We start from the raw sequence: 15,300 nt of genomic DNA on the forward strand, positions 1-15,300 counted from the left end.
TCCTACCTTCAGGAAATGTTTAAGTACATTCTTGTACAATCATTCAATGAAATTTATACAACTACTTAAAAAGTTTGTGAAGACTGCAAGAACATAGAAAAACGTTTGTTTTATAAAAAGTGAAAAAGGCAGGACTCACAATTTTAAATCAGTATGATAATTGTGGAATTAAAAGAATACTTTGCGTAAAAATGCTGGAAGGATTTACACAAAATATTTACGGTATTTTCACATGGGTAGTTGTATTTTGGATGATTTAAAAGTACTTCCTGCTTTCATATATTTCTCAAATTCTATTTAAGTTATTCACTCAACAAATATTTATAGAACACAAAATATGTCAAGTTCCCTGCTAAATATTATTGAGACAGGCAAAGGAAGTTAGCTAACTTCTTACAAGGACTAATGAAAAAACAATTCAAATGCAACCAGAGCATAATGAACTAAGAGCAATGATGGAGGAAGCCAAATTTTGTAAGGAAATATAATGAAGAGTACCCCAAATTTGTAAGGAGGTTAAGGAAGGGAATACTGACCAGGAGACTCTTCAGCTGCAAATAATAGAAACCATGATGCAAAATGTTTTTAAAAATAAGAAATATGTTGGTTCATGTGGGTTGAATTGTGTTGTTGAAAAATATATGTTGAAGTCCTAACCCCTATACCTATAAACCTTTTTTGGAAATGGAGGTTTTGCAGATGTAATCAAGTTAACCAGGTTTAAAATTGAGGTCATTTGTGGTTAGGGTAGGCCCCAAATCCAAAGACTGGTGTCTTTATAAGTAGGGCGAGATTTGGAGATAGAGACCCAGAAGAGATACACACGTACAGAGGGAAGCAGACCATGTGAAAATGAAGGCAGAAGTAGGAAAGTTGCAACTCCATGCTCTGAATGCTGCAGTGATAGACACCCTTGGGTATAAAAACTATACAGGTACCCCAGGATTGGCTTAAGCGGGCTCATCTGGCTCAATACATAAAACACCCACATACTTAGAACAATTAGGCCATGCAACCCACCGCACCTCTCCCCCACCATATCTCCATATTTTATATAGTAACCCTTTCTATTGTTGTTTTTACTTCCTCTCAATATCTTCCTGTTCTACTGTCTTCTACTTAAGCAATGTGCTTGAGCCATACTTCATTGCCTTAGGGAAGGCATAGGGCAAGGATGGAAACCAGAAGAGCACACAGTATTTTAGCTTTGTTGTTAAAGCCTAATTCCTTAGGAAAATTGATGGAGTATTATTCTGATGGGTGGTGTACAAGGAAGAGGGAATGAGATTCTTAGACATACAGAGTCCCTTGATGATACAAGAAAGGAGAGGATTTCCACCACTTGGAAACCTCTTCACTGAGACAGTGAGAGAGAAGGAGGAAGAGAAGTAAGGAGGGAGAGAGGGACACAGATAGAGATCTGAGAGTTTCAAGTAGATAAAGAGAACTAGCATCAAACATCTTTCTTCTTAGAAGCAGTGCCAGGGAGATGTCAAGACTCTAAAAACTGTGTATAATGATGGTATACATCTGGGCAAATAGAACATAGGAACTCTCACCAAAACATAGACCCTCTGCTGGTAAAGAAGCAGCAGAACTGCTGGGGACTTGAAGAGGCCATGCTGGTAAGCACAATGACATCTCCTTTCGATCTGTGTGAACCAGAGACTGAGGACAGACAGTTTCCCTTATTCCTTAATGCCATACACAGCATAAGACTCCATAACTGTGTATTAAACTTGACTGGGAGGAAAATTGGGAAAAGAATAGTTAATTTTTTATCCTGCCACTTAGTAGAATAATTCAAAAGTCACATCATTTGCACATCTGAACTTGTGGTCTAAAATTCGTATACACGTGACATTTTAAAGAACCATATTATCAACTATTTCAACTTCAATGCTATTATCAGGACTTGAGCCATATTTTTCACGTAGCTTGTATTAACCTGCTAACAGAAAAATTATAGCGTAAGCAAACAGATTTTTTGTTTGTTTGTGTTATTCATTTTTCTCAAAATAATGAGAGAGACATTTACAGGTATTGGATTGAGACATTTAGGGATGTCATCTGGTACCAAAGCATGTCACTTTTGCCATACCTACTTTGTTGGTGCCACTATCATGCTTGTCGTGTCATTACCATAACCTCAGACATCATGTTCATGTTCAAAGTAAGTATAAAAGTGAAGGTAGATGCCAGGTATGCCTGAACCTCTTTACTAGAAAAGAAAAAATCTCACAGGAAGCTCCAGTTCATCTCATTGAACATCTAATGGTATGTCTACCTGTAAGGGATATTGGAGCTGATTATATTGCTGTAATAAATAAAATCAGGATTATATTATAAAGAATCTTAGGGACTGGATGTGGGTTATGCAACTGACAGTGTTTTCAATTCACTAATGGAGAAATAAGACAAGGAAAAAGCCTTTCCTAATTGTTTCCTATTACTTATCTCTCTTATTCACAAGCCCAAAGTTTACTTGGAGACTTCTAGGACAGGACCATAAAGTGAGTAACTTAATACAGTTGTGCATTGATGATGGATTTCATGTTCATTATTTGATTGTTTTCTTACTGCCATCTCTGTTTATCAAATACTAATTGGTATCAGACCTCTAAGCCTCTAATAAAAAAGAAAGAAAGAAAATCTTGGCTCTTTTTCTGTTTATTTTCTATTTATACTTTTTGAATTAAAATAAACTTTAGCCATGAGTATAAGCCATGTTCTGTCAGGGTTGGTGAGTTTTGATAATAGTGGACAAATCCTAAATTGAGAAGGTACACTTGAATGCTGATTATGAAGCCTAAAGGCATAACTGCATAAATCCCTCTATAGTCATTCCCATATGTGAGGAGAGGGGGCAGGGAGGGTGGGGCTTGGGGACAGTCCTTTAGATGGCTTATTTAGCACCCTCTCATTGATGACGTATGTTAGAATGCCTTACAAAGGTGCAAACTACAGGCAAGTAAGAGGAAGGAGAAGAGAGATGGTGTGCTTTTACCAAGTCCGTCTTCCTAAGCTATCTAAGAGCAGTGATTGATGTCAGCCCTACAATTAAAACTGGTTTAGTATAAGTCCATATATTTTACTCCTTTGGGAGGACAGAGTAGTCCAGCAGAATCTTTATCATACTTTGACTTACTTTGGTATTTACTTTTAAGCCTAAGGTCACATTTGTCTGATGAATACCAAGGCCCTCCTTGAAAATGTAGACTATCTAACCATGGCCTAAATATATTAGATCATTTAAATTGATTTTTTATTTGTTGGCCTCTATTCAAATTCAAGCCATAATGAAAAGATATTCTCACTGTAAGTTGTGTGTATGTGTGTACATGTATGTGTGTTATTTGTTCTAAATACTTACCTGCATTTATTCATTCACTAACTTTTTATTCAATCACCAAATATTTATTTAATATCCACTTATATGCTTAGTGCTGTAGATCATGTTAACAAGACAAAAGAAGGCTCCGACCTGAACTGATACAGCTCTTTGTGCATCACAGCCTGGCACCAATCAGAACATGTGAACGTCACACCTCCTCCCCACACATAGAAATAGTACTTCACCTAACCTAGTTTTCCTCCCATCAGTCTCTATCCTACACTTGTAATTGTGAGTGCAGAAGACATATCTTCATCAGATTCAGAATAAGAGATGAAAGAAGAAAAAATAGGTCAATGACCTTATAAATATAACTTGATTTTAAGTTCCTAGGGCAGTGATAGTATATCCTCTAGTTTCTGTAGCCCCAGAATCTTCCAAGGGTAAGCTGGGATGAAGTGAGAGAGTGGCATGGACGTATGTATACTACCAAATATAAAACCGATAGCTAGTGGGAAGCAGTCGCATAGCACAGGGAGATCGGCTCCGTGCTTTGTGACCACCTAGAGGGGTGGGATAGGGAGGGTGGGAGGGAGATGCAAGAGGGAGGAGATATGGGGATATATGTATATGTATAGCTGATTCACTTTGTTATAAAGCAGAAACCAGCACACCATTGTAAAGCAATTATAGTCCAATAAAGATGTTAAAAAATAATGTATATATCAGAAATGAAGCTCATTCCTTAGTACTTGGAAGTCGTTGCATTTTTATATGTCTACTTGCCCTTATTCCTCCATTCTTTATTCATTTACTGAACTAATATTTATAGGTTTACAGGAAACTTGAAGAATTATAAATAAGTTGCCGTACAATATTTTGCAGTTTTCAACTACAGTTATTAATCTCGAAGATAGAACTTTCATTGGAACGGTAGAGGTGGAAGACAGATTGCAGGGATTTCCAAGGAGAATAAAAGAGGAGTAAAGAAATGAATCATTCGGCAGAACTTAGTCATTCAACCAGTTATCCAAAGACAGGACCTTAGTGTTTTAATGAGTCCTGAGACACATACTTCTCATCGCTTCTCTTTGACTGACCTGAATTTGGTCCTGAAGGCTATTTTCACTGAGCTATGTGCCTCACTTCTTCCCTGACCCCTACTTTTAATGATCAAAAGACTCTAAGTTCTGTCTGTCTCTCAAAAGAAAGAAAAACAATCTTCTTTCAGTAGAGCTTCTCTCTTTGTAGTTTTGTCCTTATTCAAAACTCCATGATTCTGTACAAGAAAAACACAAACCCAATAACCCGCTTATGGTTCATTTCAACATAATCATTTTCAACCCTCTATCTACATTGAAATTTAATTGTCAATAGGAGGAATTAATTCAAGAAAGCAGGCTTCACAGAATCTTTTGTCAATCTGCTTTAGATCTCTTGTGTCATTTGGTGCTATCTTGAAGAATTCTAAGTTTGAGTAAAATGTGTATAAAATATTTGGACAAGCCCACAAACTGAGGAATTTTCTTAACACCTTTAATGGACTATAATTGCTTTACAATGGTGTGTTAGTTTCTGCTTTATAAAAAAGTGAATCAGCTGTACATATACATATATCCCCATATCTCCAACCTCTTGCGTCTCCCTCCAACCCTCCCTATCCCACCCCTCTAGGTGGTCACAAAGCACCAAGCTGATCACTCGGTGCTATGTGGCTACTTCCCACTAGCTATTTTACATTTGGTAGTGAATATATGTCCATGCCACTCACTCACTTCGTCCCAGCTTACCCTTCCCCCTCCCCGTGTCCTCAACTCCATTCTGCATTTCTGCGTCTTTATTCCTGTCCTGCCCCTAGATTCTTCAGAACCATTTTTACTTTTTAGATTCCATATATATATGTATTAGCATATGGTATTTGTTTTTCTCTTTCTGACTTACTTCACTCTGTATGACAGACTCTACGTCCATCTACCTCACTACAAATAAATCAATTCTGTTTCTTTGTATGGCTGAGTAATATTCCATTCTACATATGTGCCACATCTTCTTTATCCATTCATCTGTCAATGGACACTTAGGTTGCTTCCATGTCCTGGCTATTGTAAATAGAGCTGCAATGAACATTGTGGTACATGACTCTGCTTGAATTATGGTTAAGCGCAGTAGTGGGATTGCTGGGTCGTATGGTAGTCCTTTTTTAGTTTTTTAAGGAAACTCCATACTGTTCTCCATAGTGACTGTATCAATTTACATTCCCACCAACAGTGCAGGACAGTTCCATTTTCTCCACAGCCTCTCCAGCATTTATTGTTTGTAGATAGTTTTATTATGGCCGTTCTGACCAGTATGAGGCGATACCTCATTGTAGTCTGCAGATCCTTTCATGGGTTTGTTGACAATCTGTATATCTTCTTTGGAGAAATGTCTATTTAGGTCTTCTGCCCATTTTTGGATTGTGTTGGGTTTTTTTGTTTTTTTTTAATATTGAGCTGCTTGTAAATTTTGGAGATTAATCCTTTGTCAGTTGCTTCAGCTGCAAATATTTTCTCCCATTCTGAGGGTTGACTATTCGTCTTGTTTATGGTTTCCCTTGCTGTGCAAAACTTTTATGTTTCATTAGGTCCCATTTGTTTATTTTTGTTTTTAATTCCATTTCTCTGGGAGGTGGGTCCAAAAGTATCTTGCTATGATTGATGTCAGAGTGTTCTGGTATGTTTTCCTCTAAGAGTTTTATAGTATCTGGCCTTACATTTAGCGCCTTAATCCATTTTGAGTTTATTTTTATGTATGGTGTTAGGAAGTGCTCTAATTTCTTTCTTTTACATGTAGCTATCCAGTTTTCCCAGCACCACTTATTGAAGAGGCTGTCTTTTCTCCATTGTATATTCTTGCCTCCTTTATCAAAGATAAGGTGACTATATGTGCATGGCTTTATCTCTGGGCTTTCTATCCTGTTCCATTGATCTATATTTCTGTTTTTGTGCCAGTACCATACTGCCTTGATTACTGTAGCTTCGTAGTATAGTCTGAAGTCTGGGAGCCTTATTCCTCTAGCTCCGTTTTTCATTCTCAAGATTGCTTTGGCTATTCAGACTCTTTTGTGTTTCATACAAGTTGTGAAATTTTTTGTTCTAGTTCTGTGAAAAATGCCATTGATAGTTTGATAGGGATTGCATTGAATCTGTAGATTGCTTTGGGTAGTATAGTCATTTTTCACAATGTTGATTCTTCCAATCCAAGAACATGTTATACCTCTCCATCTGTTTGTATCATCTTTAATTTCTTTCATCTGTGTCTTATAATTTTCTTCATACAGGTCTTTTGTCTCCTTAGGTAGGTTTATTCCTAGATTTTTTGATGCAATGTTAAATGGGAGTGTTTCCTTAATTTCTCTTTCAGATTTTTCATCATTAGTGTATAGGTCTGCAAGAAATTTCTGTGCATTACTTTTCTACCTTCCTACTTTACCAAATTCATTGATTAGCTCTAGTAGTTTTCTGGTAGCATCTTTAGGATTCTCTATCTATAGTATCATGTCATCTGCAAACAGTGACAGCTTTACTTCTTCTTTTCTGATTTGGATTCCTTTTATTTCTTTTTCTTCTCTGATTGCTGTGGCTATAACTTCCAAAACTATGTTGAATAAGAGTGGTGAGAGTGGGCAACCTTGTCTTGTTCCTGATCTTAGAGGAAATGGTTTCAGTTTTTCACCATTAAAAATGATGTTGGCTGTGACTTTGTCATATATGGCCTTTATTATATTGAGGTAAGTTCTCTCTGTATTTATTTTCTGGTGTGTTTTTATCATAAATGGATATTGAATTTTGTTGACAGCTTTTTCTGCATCTATTGAGATGATCATATGTTTTTTCTCCTTCAATTTGTTAATATGGTGTATCACATTGATTAATTTGCGTATATTGAAGAATCCTTGCATTCCTGGGTTAAATCCCACTTGATCATACTGTATGATCCTTTTAATGTGTTATTGGATTCTGTTTGCTAGTATTTTGTTGAGGATTTTTGCATCTATGTTCATCAGTGATATTAGCCTGTAGTTTTCTTTCTTTGTGACACCTTTGTCTGGTTTTGGTATCAGTGTGATGGTGACCTCGTAGAATGAGTTTGGGAACATTCCTCCCTGTGCTACATTTTGAAAGAGTTTGAGAAGGATAGGTGTTAGCTCTTCTCTAAATGTTTGATAGAATTCGCCTGTGAAACCATCTGGTCCTGGACTTTTGTTTGTTGGAAGATTTTTAATCACAGTCTCTATTTCAGGGCTTGTGATTGGTCTGTATATTTTATATTTCTTCCTGGTTCAGTCTCAGAAGGTTGTGCTTTTCTAAGAATTTGTCCATTTCTTCCAGGTTGTCCATTTGATTGGCATATAGTTGCTTGTAGTAATCTCTCATGATCCTTTGTATTTCTGCAGTGCCAGTTATTACTTCTCCTTTTTCATGTCTAATTCTATTGCTTTGAGTCTTCTCCCTTTTTTTCTTGATGAGTCTGGCTAATGGTTTATCAATTTTGTTTATCTTCTCAAAGAACCAGCTTTTAGTTTTATTGATCTTTGCTATCATTTCCTTCATTCCTTTTTCATTTATTTCTGATCCAACCTTTATGATTTCTTTCCTCTGCTAACCTTGGGGTTTTTTTGTTCTTCTTTCTCTAATTGCTTTAGGTTTAAGGTTAGGTTGTTACGTTGAGATGTTTCTTGTTTCTTGAGGTAGGATTGTATTGTTATAAACTTCCCTCTTAGAACTGCTTTTGCTGCATCCCATGGGTTTTGGGTCACCGTGTTTTCATTGTCATTTGTTTCTAGGTATTTTTTTATTTCTTCAGTGATCTCTTGGTTATTGAGTAGAGTATTGTTTAGCCTCCATGTGTTTGTATTTTTTAGAGTTTTTTTTCCTGTAATTGATATCTAGTCTCATTGTGTTGTGGTAGGAAAACATACTTGATAGGATTTCAATTTTCTTAAATTTATTGAGGCTTGATTTGTGACTCAAAATGTGATCTATCCTGGAGAATGTTCCATGAGCACTTGAGAAGAAAGTGTATTCTGTTGTTTTGGGATGGGACGTCCTATAAATATCCATTAAGTCCATATTGCTTGATGTATCATTTAAAGCTTGTGTTTCCTTATTTATTTTCATTTTGGGTGATCTGTCCATTAGTGAAAGTGGGTTGTTAAAGTCCCCTACTATGATTTTGTTACTGTCCATTTCCCCTTTTATGACTGTTAGCATTTGCCTTATGTATTTAGGTGCTCCTATGTTGGGTGCAAAAATATTTACAATTGTTATGTCTCCTTCTTGGATTGATCCCTTGATCATTATGTAGTGTCCTTCTTTGTCTCTTGTAATAGTCTTTATTTTAAAGTCTATTTTGTCTATTATGAGAATTGCTACTCCAGCTTTCTTTTGATTTCCATTTTCATGGAATTTCTTTTTCCATCCCCTCACTTTCAGTCAGCATGTGTCCCTAGGTCTGAAGTGGGTCTCTTGTAGACAGCATATGTACAGGTCTTATTTTTGTATCCAGTCAGTCACTCTATGTCTTTTGGTTGGAGCATTTAATCCATTTACATTTAAGGTAATTATTGATATGTATGTTCCTATTACCATTTTCTTAGTTGTTTTAGGTTTGTTTTTATAGTTCCTTTTCCTTCTCTTGTGTTTACTGCCTAGAGCAGTTCCTTTAGCATTTTTTGTAAAGCTGGTTTGGTGGTGATGAATTCTCTTGGCTTTTGCTTGTCTGTAAATGTTTTAATTTCTCCGTCAAATCTGAATGAGATCTTTTGTGGGTACAGCAATCTTGGTTGTAGGTTTTTCCCTTTCATTACTTCAAATATGTCCTGCCATTCCCTTCTGGCTTGCAGAGTTTCTGCTGAAAGATCAGCTGTTAACCTTATGGGGTTTCCCTTGTATGTTAATTGTTGTTTTTCCCTTGCTGCTTTTAATATTTTTTCTTTGTATTTAATTTTTGATAGTTTGATTAACATGTGTCTTGGCGTGTTTCTCCTTGGATTTATCCTGTATAGGACTCTCTGTGCTTTCTGGGCTTGATTCCCTATTTCCTTTCCCATATTAGGAAAGTTTTCAACTATAATCTCTTCAAATATTTTCTCAGTCCCTTTCTTTTTCTCTTCCTCTTTTGGGACCCCTATAATCCAAATATTGGTACATTTAATATTGTCCCAGAGGTCTCTGAGGCTGTCCTCAATTCTTTTCATTCTTTTTTCTTTATTCTGCTCTGCAGTAGTTATTTCCACTATTTTATCTTCCAGGTCACTTATCTGTTCTTCTGCCTCTGTTATTCTGCTATTGGTTCCTTCTAGAGAATTTTTAATTTCATTTATTGTGTTGTTCATCATTGATTTTGCTCTTTAGTTCTTTAGGTCCTTGTTAAAATTTCTTGTATTTTCTCCATTCTATTTCCAAGATTTTGGATCATCTTTACTATCATTACTCTGAATTCTTTTTCAAGTACACTGCATGTTTCCTCTTCATTTGTTTGGTCTGGTGGGTTTTTACCTTGCTCTTTCATCTGCTGTGTGTTTCTCTGTCTTCTCATTTTTTTTTTTTAACTACTGTGTTTGTGAGCTCCTTTTTGCAGGCTGCAAGTTTGTAGTTCCTGTTGTTTTTGGTGTCTGCCCCCAGGGGGTAAGGTTGGTTCAGTGGGTTGTGTAGGCTTCCTGGTGGAGAGGACTGGTGCCTGTGTTCTGGTGGATGAGGCTGGATCTTGTCTTTTTGGTGGTCAGGACCACATCCAATGGTGTGTTTTTGGGTGTCTGTGACGTTATTATGATTTTAGGCAGCCTCTCTGCTAATAGGTGAGGTTGTGTTCCTCTCTTGCTAGTTGTTTGGCGTAGGATGTCCACCACTGTAGCTTGTTAGTCATTGAGTGTATCTGTTCTTTGTGTTGAGATGGAGATCTCTGGGAGAGCTTTTGCCATTTGATATTACATGGAGCCGGGAGGTCTCTTGTGTACCAATGTCCTCAACTCGGCTCTCCCACCTCCGAGGCACAGGCCTGACACCCGGCCTGAGTACCAAGACCCTTCAGCCACACTGCTGCATCACTGTCACCCAAGACAGACCACTCAGCACCTAGAGAGTCCACCTCAGGCTGTGATTTCTCTAAGAAACATGAAATTAGGTACAAACTAAGCAGGCAGAAGCCAGACTGACACTGCCAAACTGAGCAATTTTAATGTATGGTTACATTGCAGTATAATTATCTTACTTGAAATATGAAAGAAATTTCAGTACTGTCTTAAATAATGACTTCATGCTAATCCAAGAATGTTAATGGTTAAGAATTTGTTTTTCTACAAAGTATTTTTCTATCTGTATGAAAATATTGTTCAGTTCTTGGTTCACAGTTTGATTAAAACCTACTTTTGCTTACCAGAAAAGAAAAAAAAAAAAGAATTTGTTTTTCTAGAGCTGAAATGACCTCAAGAGATTATCTAATTTAGCCACCACCTTAAGACAATAAGTGATTATTACATGTTATAGAATGCAACTGAGGCAGTAAAAGTTAAATGTATTGCTGACGGTCACAGCAGGATTTTCTAGCAACTGAGGGTTTCTGGACTCCATTTCTTTTTCCCCTGATCATTCTAACTTTCCTGGAAAAACTTGCTTTTTGACCTCACATTAATTTATATCTGAAACCTTGATTTACCTCTTACTAGCTATACAGCTTTCTGTAATCTGCTTAATATGTTAACTTGAATATCTTTATTTTGTAAAATGCGAACTACTCCTATTCTGAAGGCATGCTGTAAGGATTGGAAATTATATATGTAAAGCCCTTTTAAAAAGATGCACAAAAAATTATTGTCATTTTATATCATTTAATACATAATATTTATTGAGTACTTAGTCTATGAAACAATACCAGACATTAGGGAAATAAGATAAGACACTGCCATGTGTAAGAGGAACTCATGGTCTCATGGAGGAGCAAAAGCAACATACAATTACTATGCAGTAATCCCAGATGCATAAAGCAAGCCCTTCTTAACTTCTGTTTTGGTAGCTGCAGTGACATCTAGACATGAGAGTAGGAACCTGCTTTAAGAACTGTGTGTTTCCCATAAAACTCCTAGAAGAAAACATAGATAGTAAGGTCCTTGATATCAGTCTTGGCAATTATATTTTGGATTTGGTCCCAAAAACAAGGCAGCAAAAGCAAAATAAACACAGAGGACTACATCAAAGTAACAATCTTCTGCACAGCAAAGGAAATCATCAACAACATGAAAAGGCAAACTACTGAATTGCACTGGCATTTCCATTTCAGACCATTAAACTTTAAAGCATGGTGAGGACCCTGAGCCAACCTGGGAAAAGTGTGCCCTTTCTGGTCCAGCACCTGCCTGTTTGCTCAGTTCCATAAACTGCCGACTTATAAGACCTCCTCACACAATGTGCTAGTCATCCAATTATTGAAGTTTAGCTGAGAGAGCTTATTCCAAACAAGGCAGTGCACATTGGCCTTCAAAAGAAAGGGGCCAGGCAAGGGGGCAAAGCAAGACAAAATCTTTGGAGCTACCAGAGCAGCAGTGCCGAATGACTGATTAAATTATTTTCGTCTTTTCAAACAGAACTGTCACATAAAGAGTAAAGAGCATCTCTACTTGCTGCAAATCTGGGTGTCTTGACAGCCAGATTTAATTCAGTCTCGCTTTCTGCCTGATGTGGAGTGACATGCCATACAGGCTGGACTGGCCCAGCAGATGGATGGAATTGCACGTGGGGCCCTTCAGCCTCCACCTCCTCTCTCTTTCTCGATCTTAGGCAAGCATGGAGGTGCAAGGTACTGCATCCAGGTCCCAGGAATGAAGGTGACACTTTCTCTCTGGAGCCAACTCCTAGGAGCAGAGAGTGGAATTGAATTGACAGGTGATATTACTGCTCAGCTTTACTCCGCAGTTCAGAGTCATGGTAAAGAGCACAAGTTCTGAATTGGGTTCTGCTCTTCTCCCTTCGTGCAGCCTGATGAAAGTGATTTCACACCTGTTAGCCTGAGTTTACTCATCCCTAAAATTGGGAAAGTATAGTTCATACCTCAAAGGCTTATGATGAGAATTAATTCCTACCATGTTCTTAGTAAAATATCTGACACAGACTATGGACTTAATTAGTGTTTGCAGTCAGCAAAATATGTTGTAATTTAATAATAAAAATAATAATTCTGTTAATAGTGTGGACTGTCCTGTGGTTCCTAGATGAAAATAATTTAGGCACTTGGGTGACACTAGCATTATAGATTGTCTGCCTAATGAAAATGGTAACTTTGACTTCTAAAATGCCATCAGACTGTCATGCTTTATTTAACATAAATGAGATTAGCATTTTGCAGCAGCCTCTGTGGAGTCTGTTATATTAGCCTGTGAGGAATCAGAAGTCCCTAGGAACCAGGCAAGTTGGGCAGTTGCCACGGAAGTCCAGATAGAGATCCAGGTGGGGATCTGGTTGAGTGTAGGGGCAAATGATTATTACTGAATTGACGCTCCAAGAAAACGATGGGAAGGGCAGACGCTAAGGCTGATCTTTCACCTGGATTATTCCATTCACGGTGCCACTTGCTCTTTAAATGTCACAACACATAGCTTTAGTGAAGGGTTTATATGGTAGCAAAGGGGAGTAATATAAGTCTAGAAATCAATGTGAAACTCCAGCGATTATGTTTCTTCAAATCCAGAGGGAACGAACAACTTTGGGAAACAAATGCATTTTTCTGACTCTTAATATTTCTACTTCCTTAAATTGGCATTAAAAAAAGGGATAGGGCTTTCCTGGTGGCGCAGTAGTTGAGAGTCCGCCTGCCGATGCAGGGGACACGGGTTCGTGCCCCGGTCTGGGAAGATCCCACATGCCGTGGAGCAGCTGGGCCCGTGAGCCATGGCCGTTGAGCCTGCGCATCCGGAGCCTGTGCTCCGCAACGAGAGAGGTCACAACAGTGAGAGGCCTGCGTACTGCAAAAAAATAAAAAAATTAAAAAAGGATATAAAAATTGGGCAGACTAAATAGAAAACAATAGACACGGATGTGAATTTGTACGAAAATTGTATTAGAATGACATGAAAATATCTTCTTGTGATATGCTTGCTTTAATGTGTGTGTACCTAATATGTATGTAATATGATGTCTCCACCTCCACTGGCTTTCTAGAGTTATTATTTCCTATAATGTCTGCATTCTGTGCACCTTGGACATTCAGAACTTGCTCAGGTGGGCTTACATACTTGTGAATCCTGGCCCCAGAGATTCTGTTCTTAACTGTTGAGAAGCCCCCAGTGGCTTCTGCTTTCTTTCCTCCCCAAACCACTGCTCACCCCACTATCCATTTTCCTCCCTGTTTTTGCACAATACATTACTAACACTTGGTTGATTCAAGAAACAGACTTTTACTGAGACTGGCAAACAGTACAAAAAAAGTAACAGTCTCAAAAATCGCTGTCCTAAAGTACCTCAGTCTTTTCTAACACAGTAAATTTTTACTGACTTTTGTTCTATTTAGCCTCTTACCTGCCAAGAAGTTACTGGAAATTCTCTCCAACCATCTAATTGGATCCTTTTCTTATTTTCTTCCTCTCCTACTTTCTCCACCACCACACCCCCTCTCTCCACCCTTTTAAGGAAGAACTGAAGTCCTTGTTACTTCTTTATGAAGTGCATTCTAGCTCATTTTTTCTACCAAGTTCCAGAACCTACACATGTATATATATTTTAAAAGTTGCTAACATACTATGTAAACCAATAAGCTCATCTATCTTGGGTTTCAAATTATCCCACCCCCATTTAAGTCTTATTGTGGTCCACATTTCTAAGAAAGCATCCCTCCCACAAAAGCAAATCCCAGAGACAATGTGTGGATGTGGAAAGATCCCTTTCGTTTACAAGAATGCAATATATGTGTCTATGATAATTGCAACCACTAACACTTGTAGAGAGCTTGCAGGATACAAGGCACTGTACCAAATGCTTTCTTTGCCACAATTAGTAAGTCCCTGCAAAAAGCTTTGGAGGGAAATGGTATATTTTCCATCTTCCATCTGAGGAAATTGAGACTTGGAGAAGGGGAGTAATTGACTAAAGGTTGCAGTGGTTAAGTTGGGGATGAAACCCAGATGTTCTGACTTGGGAGCTTTCATTGCTGCCACTGAGCTGCTTCCTGTGTGTTACTGTTAACCTGACCCATGGGAGTGTCACTGGACTAGACAGAGGAATCTCCGTCCATTCATAATGGACGCAGCCTAGCCTTGTGTCTCAAAGTCAACCAAATTTATTTGCCATTTGTGTTTCAAGTTTGGTACAGGAGGGTGTTTGGTGGAAAGAGAAGCAGAGAGAACCACAGACACAGCAGATACATTACATTAGAAAAATTTGTTAATATACCTGGTTCTAATTTTTTTCATCTAGAAATTGGGGGAATAATAATTTTCCAACTCTCTCCTATATCATGAAACACCAAAGTTGAATTTGAAAAAAAATGCAAAATTTCCTTGAAATTTGAAAACTCTATAGAAATGCCTGGCACAGGCTCATTGTACAATTATTATTATTACTCTTTTATATAGTTGCGTATGTTCACATGTTACTGCAATCAACCAGTCTGTCCATTTCCCTGTCTCTCCAAGGTCTTGTTGTTGCATTTAAAAATTACCATTCAATTTACATTATATTCAGCAGAATGTGAAAGATTTGCAAACTGATTTACAAAGAGAAAGCTACTTAGGCACTGTTTCCCTAAAATTCAATACCATTTTTAATTGTGTCAAACACTCAGTAAAGGGCATAGTTTATACTGCTCCCTGTGGAACGACTGAGGAGAAACTGTCACCAGAGAAGTTTCTGGCTCTCCATCACTCATATTTTTAGTAATTAGCCTATGGAAACCTCAGTGTAAGTGCAAGTATGCTATCAGTCTTGGGGCTGATCTGAAGC

This window comes from Delphinapterus leucas, chromosome 2, assembly GCF_059928025.1.
Source record: "Delphinapterus leucas isolate spDelLeu-1000000601 "Yukka" chromosome 2, BTC_Dleu_Yukka2, whole genome shotgun sequence".
Taxonomy (NCBI): Eukaryota; Metazoa; Chordata; class Mammalia; order Artiodactyla; family Monodontidae; genus Delphinapterus; species Delphinapterus leucas.